The following is a 12373-nucleotide window of genomic DNA, read 5'->3' as shown; positions in this document are numbered from 1 at the left end:
AGTGACATTTTAATGCTTCATTTTAGTGGTCTCGCTTGTTAAGGTTCTCCAACCTTAATTGCTTATTTCAATCTTAAACTGCTGCATTCAGTGTTTTAATTGCTCCTTATTAGCAATAAGATGTAAAACAGGGGTAGGCAATGTCGGTCCTGGTGAGCCGCAGTGGCTACAGGTTTTCATTCAACCCAATTGCTTAATTAGAAACCAATCATTGCCAATCTCAGACCTTATTTAATTTTATGGCTTGTTAGTCTGTGTAATGTAAGGCTTTTATATCGTAGATTTTTTTCCTTTCCAAGGATATCATCCAAATGATTTGAAGCCTAAAACAGATCATTTTCAGTCTGTCACATTCTTCTATTAAGTGTTTTATTAAATCAAACTGTGCATGATGAACACACACAGATGTAATTGGAAAAAAGCTAGCTGGAGAACTGCTGGCTGCTTTGTCTTTTACATCTTATTGCTAATAAGGAGCAATTAAAACACTGAATGCAGCAGTTTAAGATTGAAGTAAGCAATTAAGGTTGGAGAACCTTAACAAGCGAGACCACTAAAATGAAGCATTAAAATGTCACTTAAGCAATATGTGCTTCATCAGCAATAATTGAGTTCTCGTTAAGGAACTGGGTTGGAACAAAAACCTGCACATACTGTGGCACTCCAGGACCGACGTTGCCTACCCCTGCTGTAGACCTTCACTTTCACTCTTGCTGATAACCGTCTGTCACAAATCACTCCTGACACTCTTCTCCACCCACTCCACCCTGCCTGCACTCTCTTTTTCACCTCTTTTCCACAATCCCTGTTACTTTGTGCTGTTGATCCCAAGTATTTAAACTCATCCACCTTTGCCAACTCTACTCCCTGCATCCTCACCATTCCACTGACCTCCCGCTCATTCACACACACGTATTCTTTCTTGGTGGTCCTACTGACCTTCATTCCTCTCCTCTCTAGAGTATATCTCCACCTCTCCAGTGTCTCCTAAACCTGTTCCCTACTCTCGCTACAGATCACAATGTCATCTGTAAACATCATAGTCCATGGGGACTGTTGTCTAATCTCTTCTGTCAAGCTGTACATCAACATTGCAAATAAGAAAGGGCTCAGAGCCGATCCCTGATATAATCACACCTCCACGTTGAATGCATTCAACTAAGGTGTCTAATTAAACAATGAATTTGGTTAACAGCAATAGTAGGACACAGTATAAAAAAAGCAATAGGCAGCATGGTCACACAGTGGTTAGTTACATAGTCTGTGTAGGGTTTTTCTCCCGATGATTTAAATGTGGCTTTACTAAGTGCCTATAAACTGTCAACGTGGGTGACATGTCCAGGGAAGGGCGCAACTGCCTTCAGTTCGATGCTGCCAGGATAGCCACTGGGACCCTGACTCAGATGAAGACAAGAGTAATTAATAGGTTGAGATGAAAATCAGTAGCACTTGAGGAGTGCAGACTGAGACGCTGAAAATTAAAATAGGATAAATCACCCTTTTTAATACACAGAATGTGTAGTAACTCCTCTTTAACAAACATAATCGCATGCCCTTTGTCTGCTTTGGTCATTGTTTGTTTGAAGGTTAAAAGTCACAGTAGGCACTGCATGATTACAGGATTCACTTTGACTATTTAGGCAGGTTTGTTAAAATCTAAAGCAACGCCACACCTATATATATGCCCTTTGAAGGAGGTGAAAGAATGAAACAGAACAGGTCCGACTGGTGGAGCACATCCAGTGGAGAAAAAGGCAAAGAGCTGGGTGAGGAGAAAACCAATTCTAATGTAACAAAACACATTTTCTAGTTTAAGGTAATCCCTACTTGCCTTTACACATACTGTACATATAATTGTTATTTATTAGAACAAATTAAATCAATCAACATAGAAAGCCTTTCAAATATTAAACATGCTTTGATTAATTCAGAATTATTGAAATATCCCAATTTGAAAGTCAGGCATATCATACATATACATTGTCTTAAATGCTCAGACAAAAAGGTGTGAATTAAATTAACTTAAGACAACTAGAGTACTTATCCTACTTTGTGTCACTGGAACTGTGGTGAGGAGTGAACCATCCATAGAGACCATCAGTCCATTTTCTGAACCCACTTTATTGAGAGAAGCCAGAGCATGCCCAGGCATCAAACATAAGGCAATGACCAACCCTCCATATATATATATATATATATATATATATATATATATATATATATATATATATATATATATATATATATATATAGTGGCACCCAGCGGGGTTTGTCTCCCGGCCGGGATGCCCAGGAGGAGCGGAGGAGGGCTTGTGCCTCCTCCAGGACACGAGGGGGCATCCTCCCTGGTTGCCTTGGGGACCACGGGTACAGAGCTTTGAAGCTCTACCTTGTAGGGGCCCCTGGTCACCGCCAGTAGGCACCCCGATGCCTTGGGAGCCCTGGACCTCAGTACTTCCGCCACACCCGGAAGTGCTGGGGGGAAGAGGATTGGGGACACCCGGAGGACTTCCGGATGTACCGTCAGAGCTTCCGCCACACAGGGGTGTGGCTACGGAGCCCCTCAGGATGCACCTGGAGTCCTTCCGGGGTGAATAAAAGGGGCCGCCTCCCTCCAGTCGTGGGCAAGAGTCGGTTGGAAGTGGACAAAGCTTGGTGGAAAGGAGTGGAGGCGGACGAGAGACTGAGAGAAGGCATTGTGCGTGTGGCCAAGGACTTGAGGGGTGATTGGTGCTGCGGCACTGGGTTTGTGCTCACGATAAGTGTAAATAGTAGTTGTGAATAAACGTGTGTGGTTTAAACATCATGTCTACCTGTCTGTGTCCGGGCTGTTCCCCACAATATATATATATATATATATATAGATATATAGATACTGTATATATACAGTATATTGTGGTTGACGGGACGCCCCGTGATGGAAGGACCAGGGGAGAGGGTTTATTTAGGGCAATACTTCCGATGGAACACTAGCGGGCAACCCCCTTGCCTCACAGGGGGGCCATGGGTTTGGTGCTTAGAAACCCAACCCTGCTGGGGCCCATGGCCACCGCCAGGGGGAGCCTGGACAGTTGGCTGCAGCACTTCCTCCACACCCGGAAATGCTGCTGGAAGAAGGTTTGGGAGCACCTGGAGCACTTCTGGGTGTCCTATAAAAGGGGCCACCTCACACCATTCAGGAAGCCAGAGTCGGGAGGAGGTGGACGAAGCTTGCTGGGAGAGGAGTAGAAGCAGCAAACAAGGAAGAGAAGAAGAAAGAAAAGGGATTGTGTTGTGTGGTTTGCCCTGTGAGCATTGTGTGCTGGGAACTGAAAATAAAATGTGTGTTGTGTGACAACTCATGACTCAGCCTGTCTGTGTTGACATGTGATCTCAAACAGGTGATGTCAACAGGTGATTGTAACCATGATTTGGTATCCACGAAAACTTTGTTTTGAGGAGCAAAGATGGGCAGAGGATCTCTAGTTTGTCAACAAATTCATGAGAGAATTATCGAAGTGTTTAAAAACAATGTTCCTCAAAGAAAGATTGGAAGGCATTTGCATATTTCTTCCTCTACAGTGCATAACATCATTAAACGATTCAAGGAATCTGGAGGTATTTCAGTGCATAAAAGTCGAAGGCGAAAAATCTAAGCTGAACACCCATGATCTCTGATACCTCAGACGGCATCAAGAGCTGTCACTCATCAATAGCTGATGTAACCACATGGGCAAGGGATGATATTGGTAAACCTTTTGTCAAGCACTACAATACAGAGCTGCATTCACAAATGCAACTTCAAACTTTACTATGCCAAAAGAAGCCTTATGTTAACCATATCCAGAAGCAGCATCAACTTCTCTGGACTCATAGGCATCTGGGATGGACTATCACAAAGTGGAAACTTGTATTGTAGTCAGACAAATCAAAATTTTTTTTCAGAGAAATGGATGCCATGTGCTCCAGACCAAAAATGAAAAGGACCATCCAGGCTGTTATCAGCAACAAGTTCAAAAGCCGGGGTCTATCATGGTATGGGGTTATGTCAGTGAACTTGGTCAAGATAATTTATACTTCTGTGATGACAGTATTAATACAGAAAAGTACATCGATATTTTAGTGTAACATATGCTGCCTTCTAGATGACATCTTTTCCAGGGACATCCATGCATTTTTCAACAAGATAACGCAAAACCACATTCTGCACATGTTACAAAGTCATGGCTGTAGACGAAGAGGGTACTGTACTGGACTAGCCTGCCTGTGGTCCTGACCTGTCCCTAATAGAGAATTTTGAAATGAAACCCTCTACTGTTGCACACCTTAAGACGTGTTTGGAAAAGGAAAAGGACAAAATAACACCTGAAACACTTCATCGCTTGGTATTCTCGGTGCCAAAATGACTTTAAAGTGTTGTGAGAAGGAATAGCGACATTACAACGTGGTGAATGTTTTACTGTCCCAACTTTTTTTGTAATGCATTGCAGGCCAGAAATGCAGGCATTGATGTACTCTATATTAACAAAGATAGATGAAAGTCACCAAATAAAAGGTAGATAAACAGATAATAAAAGGCAATAAATGATAGATAGATAGATAGATAGATAGATAGATAGATAGATAGATAGATAGATAGATAGATAGATAGATAGATAGATAGATAGATAGATAGATAGATAGATAGATAGATAGATAGATAGATAGATAGATAGATAGATAGATAGATAGATAGAACTTTATTTGTCCCATTACATACATGTAATGTATTATAGAAAGCTATCCTGTTTTCATGCTGTTCAATCAAATGTAAACTTTGAATGCTGACAATGTCATGTCACTTTTTTTTCTGATTCAGAGCTGTGTTTAAAGTACTGCACACTGTGCATTGTGTATAAAATTTTTTCATAAACATTTTTAACCAACAGAGGGAACTCTAGATTCTCCTGTCGTAACATTTTAGAATGCTATATATGGAACTAAAATTCCTTTTATTTAGAACTGCTGCTCTTATTCATTCTTGTTATACTGGTTCATTATATGATTAATGTGCAAATAAAATGGTAATCCTAAATCCAGCGACACATCTGTTTGTGCTACTGCCTCATAGGTCCAGCACCCTGGGTATCCATTCCTGTGCCCAGATGTTGTCTGTGTGTAGTTTTTATTTCCTCCCTGTGTCTCCATGGGTTTTCCTCAGGCTACTACATTTTGTCTCCAACATCCATAGTGGATGCTTGTTATGTCAACACTTCAGATTTAACGGTCATTTTCTGAGTTAATTCAGGTTAGTCAGTTCTCCCCCAAATATTTTGTGCATTGAAACAAACATTTTTACGACTGGATATCCTTCCTGATGCCAATCTTATTTAGACACTTTGTATGACATGCAAGATGGAGGGTCACCTTATTCAAACCCCCAGCTACAGAGTTGTGCTTATTAGTTTTGAAGCAGCACTACCAAAAACTACCTAAAAGAGACTTCAATTCCCAGTTTCCTGTGCAATCCCTGAACCACCCAAATGCCTCAGTTTGCTAAACAGGGGCTGCTGGGAGGAGGCATGTTTAAAAGGGCACTGGTTTGGACGGAGAGATGTTTTTGTATCTTGTTTTTGTGTGTGTTTGTTTTTTGTATATTGAAGCAACAGCAAATCACTTTCTACACTTTTTTGGATTACAAAGTCAATGCATCAAGGATTAAAGCCTTTCCTGGATTTAAGTTCTTTCTTCATTGTGTGAACTGTGGGATTTGTTTTTTGAGAGTTGCTGTCAAATGGAGCATGCTACTTCCACTATAAATCTTTCTGAAGACCTGTTTACTTGGGCATTTCCACATACTTATTCATCAACTTCAACTGGTACAATGGATCGTGCTTGAGTATTTTTTTTAGTAGTATACTGCGTGCTTTCGTCATGGGTGGGCCGGCCCTAGCATTTTTTCTGCCCTAGGCAGAGCAGAAAATGGTGCCTCACCACCCCCTTTAATGAGTGGAATCATCACTGTCAGATCTGTACACAGAAACCAGGAGACACAAGAGAGGAGCCAAAACTGGGGAGGAGAGTGAGATATGCAGGGTTTGGATACAAAATGGTGGCTTGACAATTTGAGAATGTCAAGGAGGACTTTTGGTTACTTCTAGCAAACGTCTGTTTACAAGACTCAGAAAAATACACGCTTGAGCGGCACAATTTCAGAAAACCTGTAGGAATCTGGCCGTATTAACAGGCATAATTTACATATTTATTTTTTGCATTTATCATTTCACTAAAGAAAAAATGCAATTTAGTTACATAATCATATTACCCCTTGAACAATATAAAAAAATACATACTGTAGCTCTCTATTTAAACTAACAGTCAATGATGAGGACAATCTATTACCATCCTCCCGAGGCAGTTCCAAAAACATATACATTTTATTCTGGTCACTGAAATAAATTGGTAAGCTTAATGTAATGTAAAATTCAATGTAATTGAAGTACAATGATTATCTTTAAATATTTACCCATGATTTCTGCTTGGTAATCACTCACTCAAGTTCGCAAATAATCTTTATATATAATCTTCATTTGGATCTTGATCTTTGTTTGTCCGCGAATTCACTGCCTTGTGTGGTGTTCCTGCTGTGTTCAGTAGAGGGCAGTAGTGATGGAGGAGGACAGGAAGTGAGGGGGAGGATCGTTGGATGAGGTTGGTGTGTGGTGATTAAAGAGGACTGAACTAAAGGAGACTACGTGCTGTTTGTACTGCTGAATAAACAACACCTTGGTTGTTACTTTTGTTTACAAACACTGTCGATAGCACTCTTTGTGTTTAGATCTGGCGTCGACACCGTGCTTTGTGTTTAGATCTGGCGTCGACACCACTCTTTGTGTTTAGATCTGGCATCGACACCGTGCTTTGTGTTTAGATCTGGCGTCGACACCACTCTTTGTGTTTAGATCTGGCGTCGACACCACTCTTTGTGTTTAGATCTGGCGTCGACACCACTCTTTGTGTTTAGATCTGGCGTCGACACCACTCTTTGTGTTTAGATCTGGCGTCGACACCGTGCTTTGTGTTTAGATCTGGCATTGACACCTGCTTCGTTGTCGAGACTGTGGTTTTTTGTGTTTCTATCGACTGTCGTTGGCAGCACTTCGTCCAAATCGAATGTTCACCCACTTCTTGGAGTCGGCAGTCAGAGTATATAAGTCGGACACACTTCTGTGATTTTCCATCAGTCGGCGTTTGGAGTTCAAGAAAGAAGCATTGTTTCTTCCTTACTCTTTGGATTGCCACAAAGCAACCTGCGAGATTGGAGAAAGGTTGAGAAGAGATCGTGAGAGGAAACGACAGCGTCATGAAAACGAGACAGACTGTGAACGGAAAGAAGCAGAAATTCTCCTCCACCACCACATAATTACTATTCGGACAGTGATTCTGAGTAGGCCGTTCCTATCGAATCAACGCCCAAGGGTTTTGTTTTGTACTTTTGTTTCCCTTATAAAAAATCATAATGCTGTGCGACGAAGGGCCCAGTTCACAACTGGGAGCCCTTCACAGACAACTTTAACACACGCAACGTAGTTGGGCGCACATGGCTAGTGCAATATAACCATCCAATCAATATGCAACGTCAAAAAGCTTTTCCAGTAACAGACCACCAAATAGAACTTAATTCCAAGAAGTGAATGTCATAGATCATGGTGTAGAACAGAAAATGGCACTTGCTGCATTTTCACCCAGATTTTAAAGTAAACCCATTTGGGAGATGCTTATAGTTCAAATTAGAGCACCCTTTAGCAATGTATTCAAGAGCTACTATACATTCCTGTTGTCATTTTGATCAATCAGTTTAATTTTGCAGCATATGTTTCCTAGGCTACTCCATTTTGAGAATTATAATTATTATTATCATTAATATACAGTAGTTATTGTTCTTATTGGATTATTATTTAATTTGAGTCCCCACCCCTTATTTATGACAAGTCAATGTCGAAAAGTAAACCTAACACAACTGAGGAAAATAAAGAAATAAGAATGTTCCATGTGAAGACAGATTCCGAGTCTTATTTTTCAGCCAGTGTTCCTCCCCAAGGGTGACTGGGGTTCAGATTACTTTTTTTTATGTCTTTTTGGTTCATTTGTTTATATTAATGTTACTTTTGTTAATTATTTACTTTTATTTCTATGTATTCATGCTTGTGTTATGTTCCAAGTGTTTTGTGGGTGGTTCTCCAAGACGTGTGGCCACCTGTCCTTCACCATCGAGGGACTGCCCCCAGTTCTGTAAAGGCTGATGAAACCCACAGCACCTTGCATGCCATTGAATGCGCTCATTATGTTGGTGAATTCTAGTAACTATTGCTTTACATATTATTTACGGTCCTGGATTTCAATGTTTTGCTCTGTTTTGTTTTTAATTATTCTTTCGGAATTGTGTATTTGGACATTGTTTTCTACTTGATTGCCTGCTTCTTTGATTTTTGTTCTTATCAGAGCCTCCATTGTTTAATAGAGCTTTCTGAAAAATAAATATATTTATTTATAAAGATTCTAAGTGTGCTTTCTATAATACCCCCCTTTAGTGAGCATTTTAGAGTGATTTTGGGATTCTGTTTGTTTTTTTTAAATGCGTTAAACTATTTTGGTGCTTTTGAAGGATAAAACTGAGAAGCTGAGTGCAGTGCATCTTGGGATTTCAAAGATTAACCACAAAAGGCTCATGTAAGACATCAGATGTAAATGCCAAACATGACTACTATGTGAAAATGATATCAAACCATGCAACAGGTGAATGGGAAACAAACACGTGTATTAATTTGCAACCTAAGCGTAGTTCACCTAAATGGTGCAGCCGGCCCTGGTCATGGGTTAATGGGGTGGGTTCTTGTGAATAGTGTTGTCACACACGTGTGAATAGGAGGCAGCTGAAGGGCTTAGAGATGAATGGTAATGCATCTGCTGCTTGCACTGATGCTCTTTCTAAGTTCCCTGCAGGCCTTTCCAGGGAAATCCCACCAGGAGCCACCACCTCGACTCGGCACACATCACTTCCGGTCCCGGGCCTGAGGATGACATCACTTCCGGTCCTGGGCCCGAGGATGACATCACTTCCCCCAAACTTCCTATAAAGCCTCACACCTTTTCCCTGGAAGTCAGTTCTGTTTTGGACTCTGTCTTGTAAACTTGACTAAACTACAAAGCATTTACTTTTGCAGCCAGGATACTGAATTATACGGGTGGCTGCCATGTCCCTTGTCCCTTCTTCTCACAGTGTATAGTTGCTTTGTGTTTGTAAATAGTTTATTTAATACATCATTTCAGTTATTTTCACCCTAGTGTGGTGTGTCTCTATGGTAGGGGTGTGCATGTAGGACCAGACTGGCATTCCCATATAAAAATAAATCACTGTTTAAAACAGTGGGAATCTGAGCACCCCAGGACTGCTACAGTTTAAGCGGCAATTCGAAATTGACAATTGCACAAGTGTTAAAATATGATTGTGAGTGTGCACAATGTCATGAACAGGCCTGGTTCCTGCATTGCGCTTCTTGGCAGAATTACCTAGAGCCCCCACAGCACTGAAGTAGATAAGCGGGTTTGAGGATATTATATTACTGCAAAAATTACAGGGTAATGAATGACAAAAGAGCACATACAAATGAAAGCATCTCTTGTCTGATTTGGCTACACGCGAACATGTAATGCCAGCAAGAAGCCAACAGCTGGGGGTTAAACACCCCATTCAGTGTGTCTTATTCATTTTTATTAAGTAAAATATACATAAAATTTCCTGGTGTCAAATAGCAGTAACAGAGACAAAAAGAGTAATATTAGAAATAAGAGCAGAGCACAGCAGGAGCTCATGTGAGGAAGCTGGCCAGGATGAGGTATTTATATTATTTTGACATTAGCAAGCTTTATTGTCATTGTGAACATGCAGGCAATTGAACAGATAAGTGAAATGGCAGCAGCCGGGCAGCATGATTTTATTATTTTTATTTTTTTTTTTTGGCCCAGGGTAAGATCTTGTGTCCATTAATTTGTTCTGAAGCCAGAAGAAGAAGAGATTCCTACTTTATTGTATTGTTTGTGGGGAGCAGCACACCGGTGCACTGCTCATGTCACCAGATTAAGAGGAGCAAGTCTGAAATTATGACTTTAGGCTCCCACAGACAGCAACATTTCCTAAGAAAAGTTTTGCATATCTGTAGCCATGTACTTCATTTAACTACTTTAGCCTGTGGTTTTATACTTTTAGCAATTCCAGAAGGTCCACAGCCACATGTGCAGATCGGCAAAAAAAGTTCAATGTCTAAAAAAAGCTTGAAGTGAAATCTGAATTCAGGTTGCACAACACAGAACCACTAATAGTGCGGTTTATTGGTTAAAACACAGCCTGTTTCACATTGACATTTAAGTTCCGCTCTGAGAGACCAATAGGGAAGCCATTTTTCAAGTATGAAAGCTTCCAAAATCAAAAGACAGCTTTGGAGCAGAACCATGTTAGGTCCAGCTTCTTGATGTTGTGCAGAGTCAGAAACTATAGGAGTAAATGCATATGAGAATGCAGCCCATAATGTAGGGCAGCCAGCTTATCTTGTGCTGTAATGAGCAACTATCAAAAATGGCAGAAACCTAATAAATGCACATTTATGAAAACTTGTCTAGCAGATGACCATTCTGGTGTTACGTTTCAACCAGGGGTTATGACCTAGCTTAAGTATATCTTCCTTTCATTGTTATTTTTATTTTTCATATGTTTTATGTATGTTTTAATATTGTTATGTTAAAATATTACATAATATTTATGAATTGTGCACCTAAGTTGTTTTCTGTTTCATTCTGAAATGACTGCAGCTGGGACCACCCTACACCTTTATATTCTGGTGGAGGAGATGGTCCTAGCTGTGTTCATTCAGATTGGTTGTTGTTACAATTTTTTTCTGGATTGTGAATTTTTCCTTCTGTTTTGGGGTTACTGATTATCAGAAACAGAAGCAGAATCACACAATTGCTAGCATGTGAAACATAACAGAATTGACTTTGGTTAGGTGCAAAACATGGGATACAAGGTATTATCAACACAATTAACCTGGCACTGTACAAATCACTATACACATTCCACAGTTTCTTGAACAAAACAGTTACAAACTTCAACAGTTAACTCAAATAGACAGAAAAACTATACAAAATAATATGGATATCAAGTAGTGCAAATTGAGCATTGGACTACGATTTGGACTTGTTAGCTTTGGATTGCCTTTTAAGGCAAACCCTTGTTGCCTTATTTTCCATTACTTTGCCATTTTTGTTCTTTTTTTGTTTTATAAATACATTATTTATTGATAAAGATTTTTTGCGGGTCTTGACCTTTTATGCTGGAGGTTTTACAGTTTATCCTCTCCCTTAAAAAGTATACAGATTTATAAAAGACAGTAAATAGACCACAAATATGGTTAAAAAGTCAAAGAATGAGCCAAAGGTCAAAACCGAGAAACAAGAAAATCTTTTGTTAAAAGCACTTTTAGTCAAAAATAATATTGGGGATTTGAAAAAACAGGAAGGACTAAATAATAACCTTTTACATGTAGCAAAACATAGTTCGTCATTTAAGCTCAGTGGCCCTAGGAATGCCTGGAGTGATCTTTGTATCACCGCAAATTTAACGTCACAAACGAATACACCCCGGGGAATTCTGGGAAAGATTTTCTTAGAGATGGCAAAAACAGAAACCGAACGTAGCTGCACCCAAATATTAAACAAAATGGTATTGTGATAAAACATGAATAAATTATGAACTATTTCAGAATAGGTTCAAGACAAAATGAAACCACAAATTCAAATTCCTTGAGTCTCAAAATCTTACAGTTCATATATGGATTGATATGAACTGCACAGGAATTTACACAAAACCTTTATTGAGATCATAACAGATAGCATTTTTTTGTCCGCTATTGAACACTTAAAGTATCTTTTAAACTTTTAAAGCCAGTGCCTCATTTTGAGCATGGTCAGGCCTTGAAGTCCTGCTGAGTTTGGGGTCAGGCAGCATGGGGAGAAGCCTATTTTGGCTGAAACTAATAAGGTACTGGTCTGGCCTTTTCATGTATTTTGTGCCCTGTTGCCATCATTTGTGGTGATAGGATTTTGTACATTAGCATTTTTTTATGTTTGTTTAGGCCTTTTTTTAATTATGGTTACTTCCCAGTATGGATTGTTTGTGGCACTGAATTGGATTTTTGAATTTATTTTTTACCTTAAAACAATTAGTTATTAGAATTATTTTGCTGTATTTTCATTGCCATTTTGTTTATTTCACGTGCCCCACCTTGTTGTGTCTCAGTTGTCATGCTATGGTATGTGGTCCTGGAAGTTACATGGTTCACATCACTAATATGTCATGCAT

At 39.8% G+C, this 12373-nt stretch overlaps 1 protein-coding gene across 1 annotated transcript in view; it reads right to left on the bottom strand.

Moving 5' to 3' along the window:
* The window catches only part of atp13a2 (ATPase cation transporting 13A2), a 171000-nt gene that overhangs the window by 111623 nt on the left and 47004 nt on the right, over positions 1-12373 (bottom strand). The window lies entirely within an intron of this gene.

This window comes from Erpetoichthys calabaricus, chromosome 8 (assembly GCF_900747795.2).
Source record: "Erpetoichthys calabaricus chromosome 8, fErpCal1.3, whole genome shotgun sequence".
NCBI classification, from domain to species: Eukaryota; Metazoa; Chordata; class Cladistia; order Polypteriformes; family Polypteridae; genus Erpetoichthys; species Erpetoichthys calabaricus.
The sequence above is the reverse complement of the archived record's forward strand: the minus strand, read 5'-3'. Positions and strand labels throughout refer to the sequence as shown.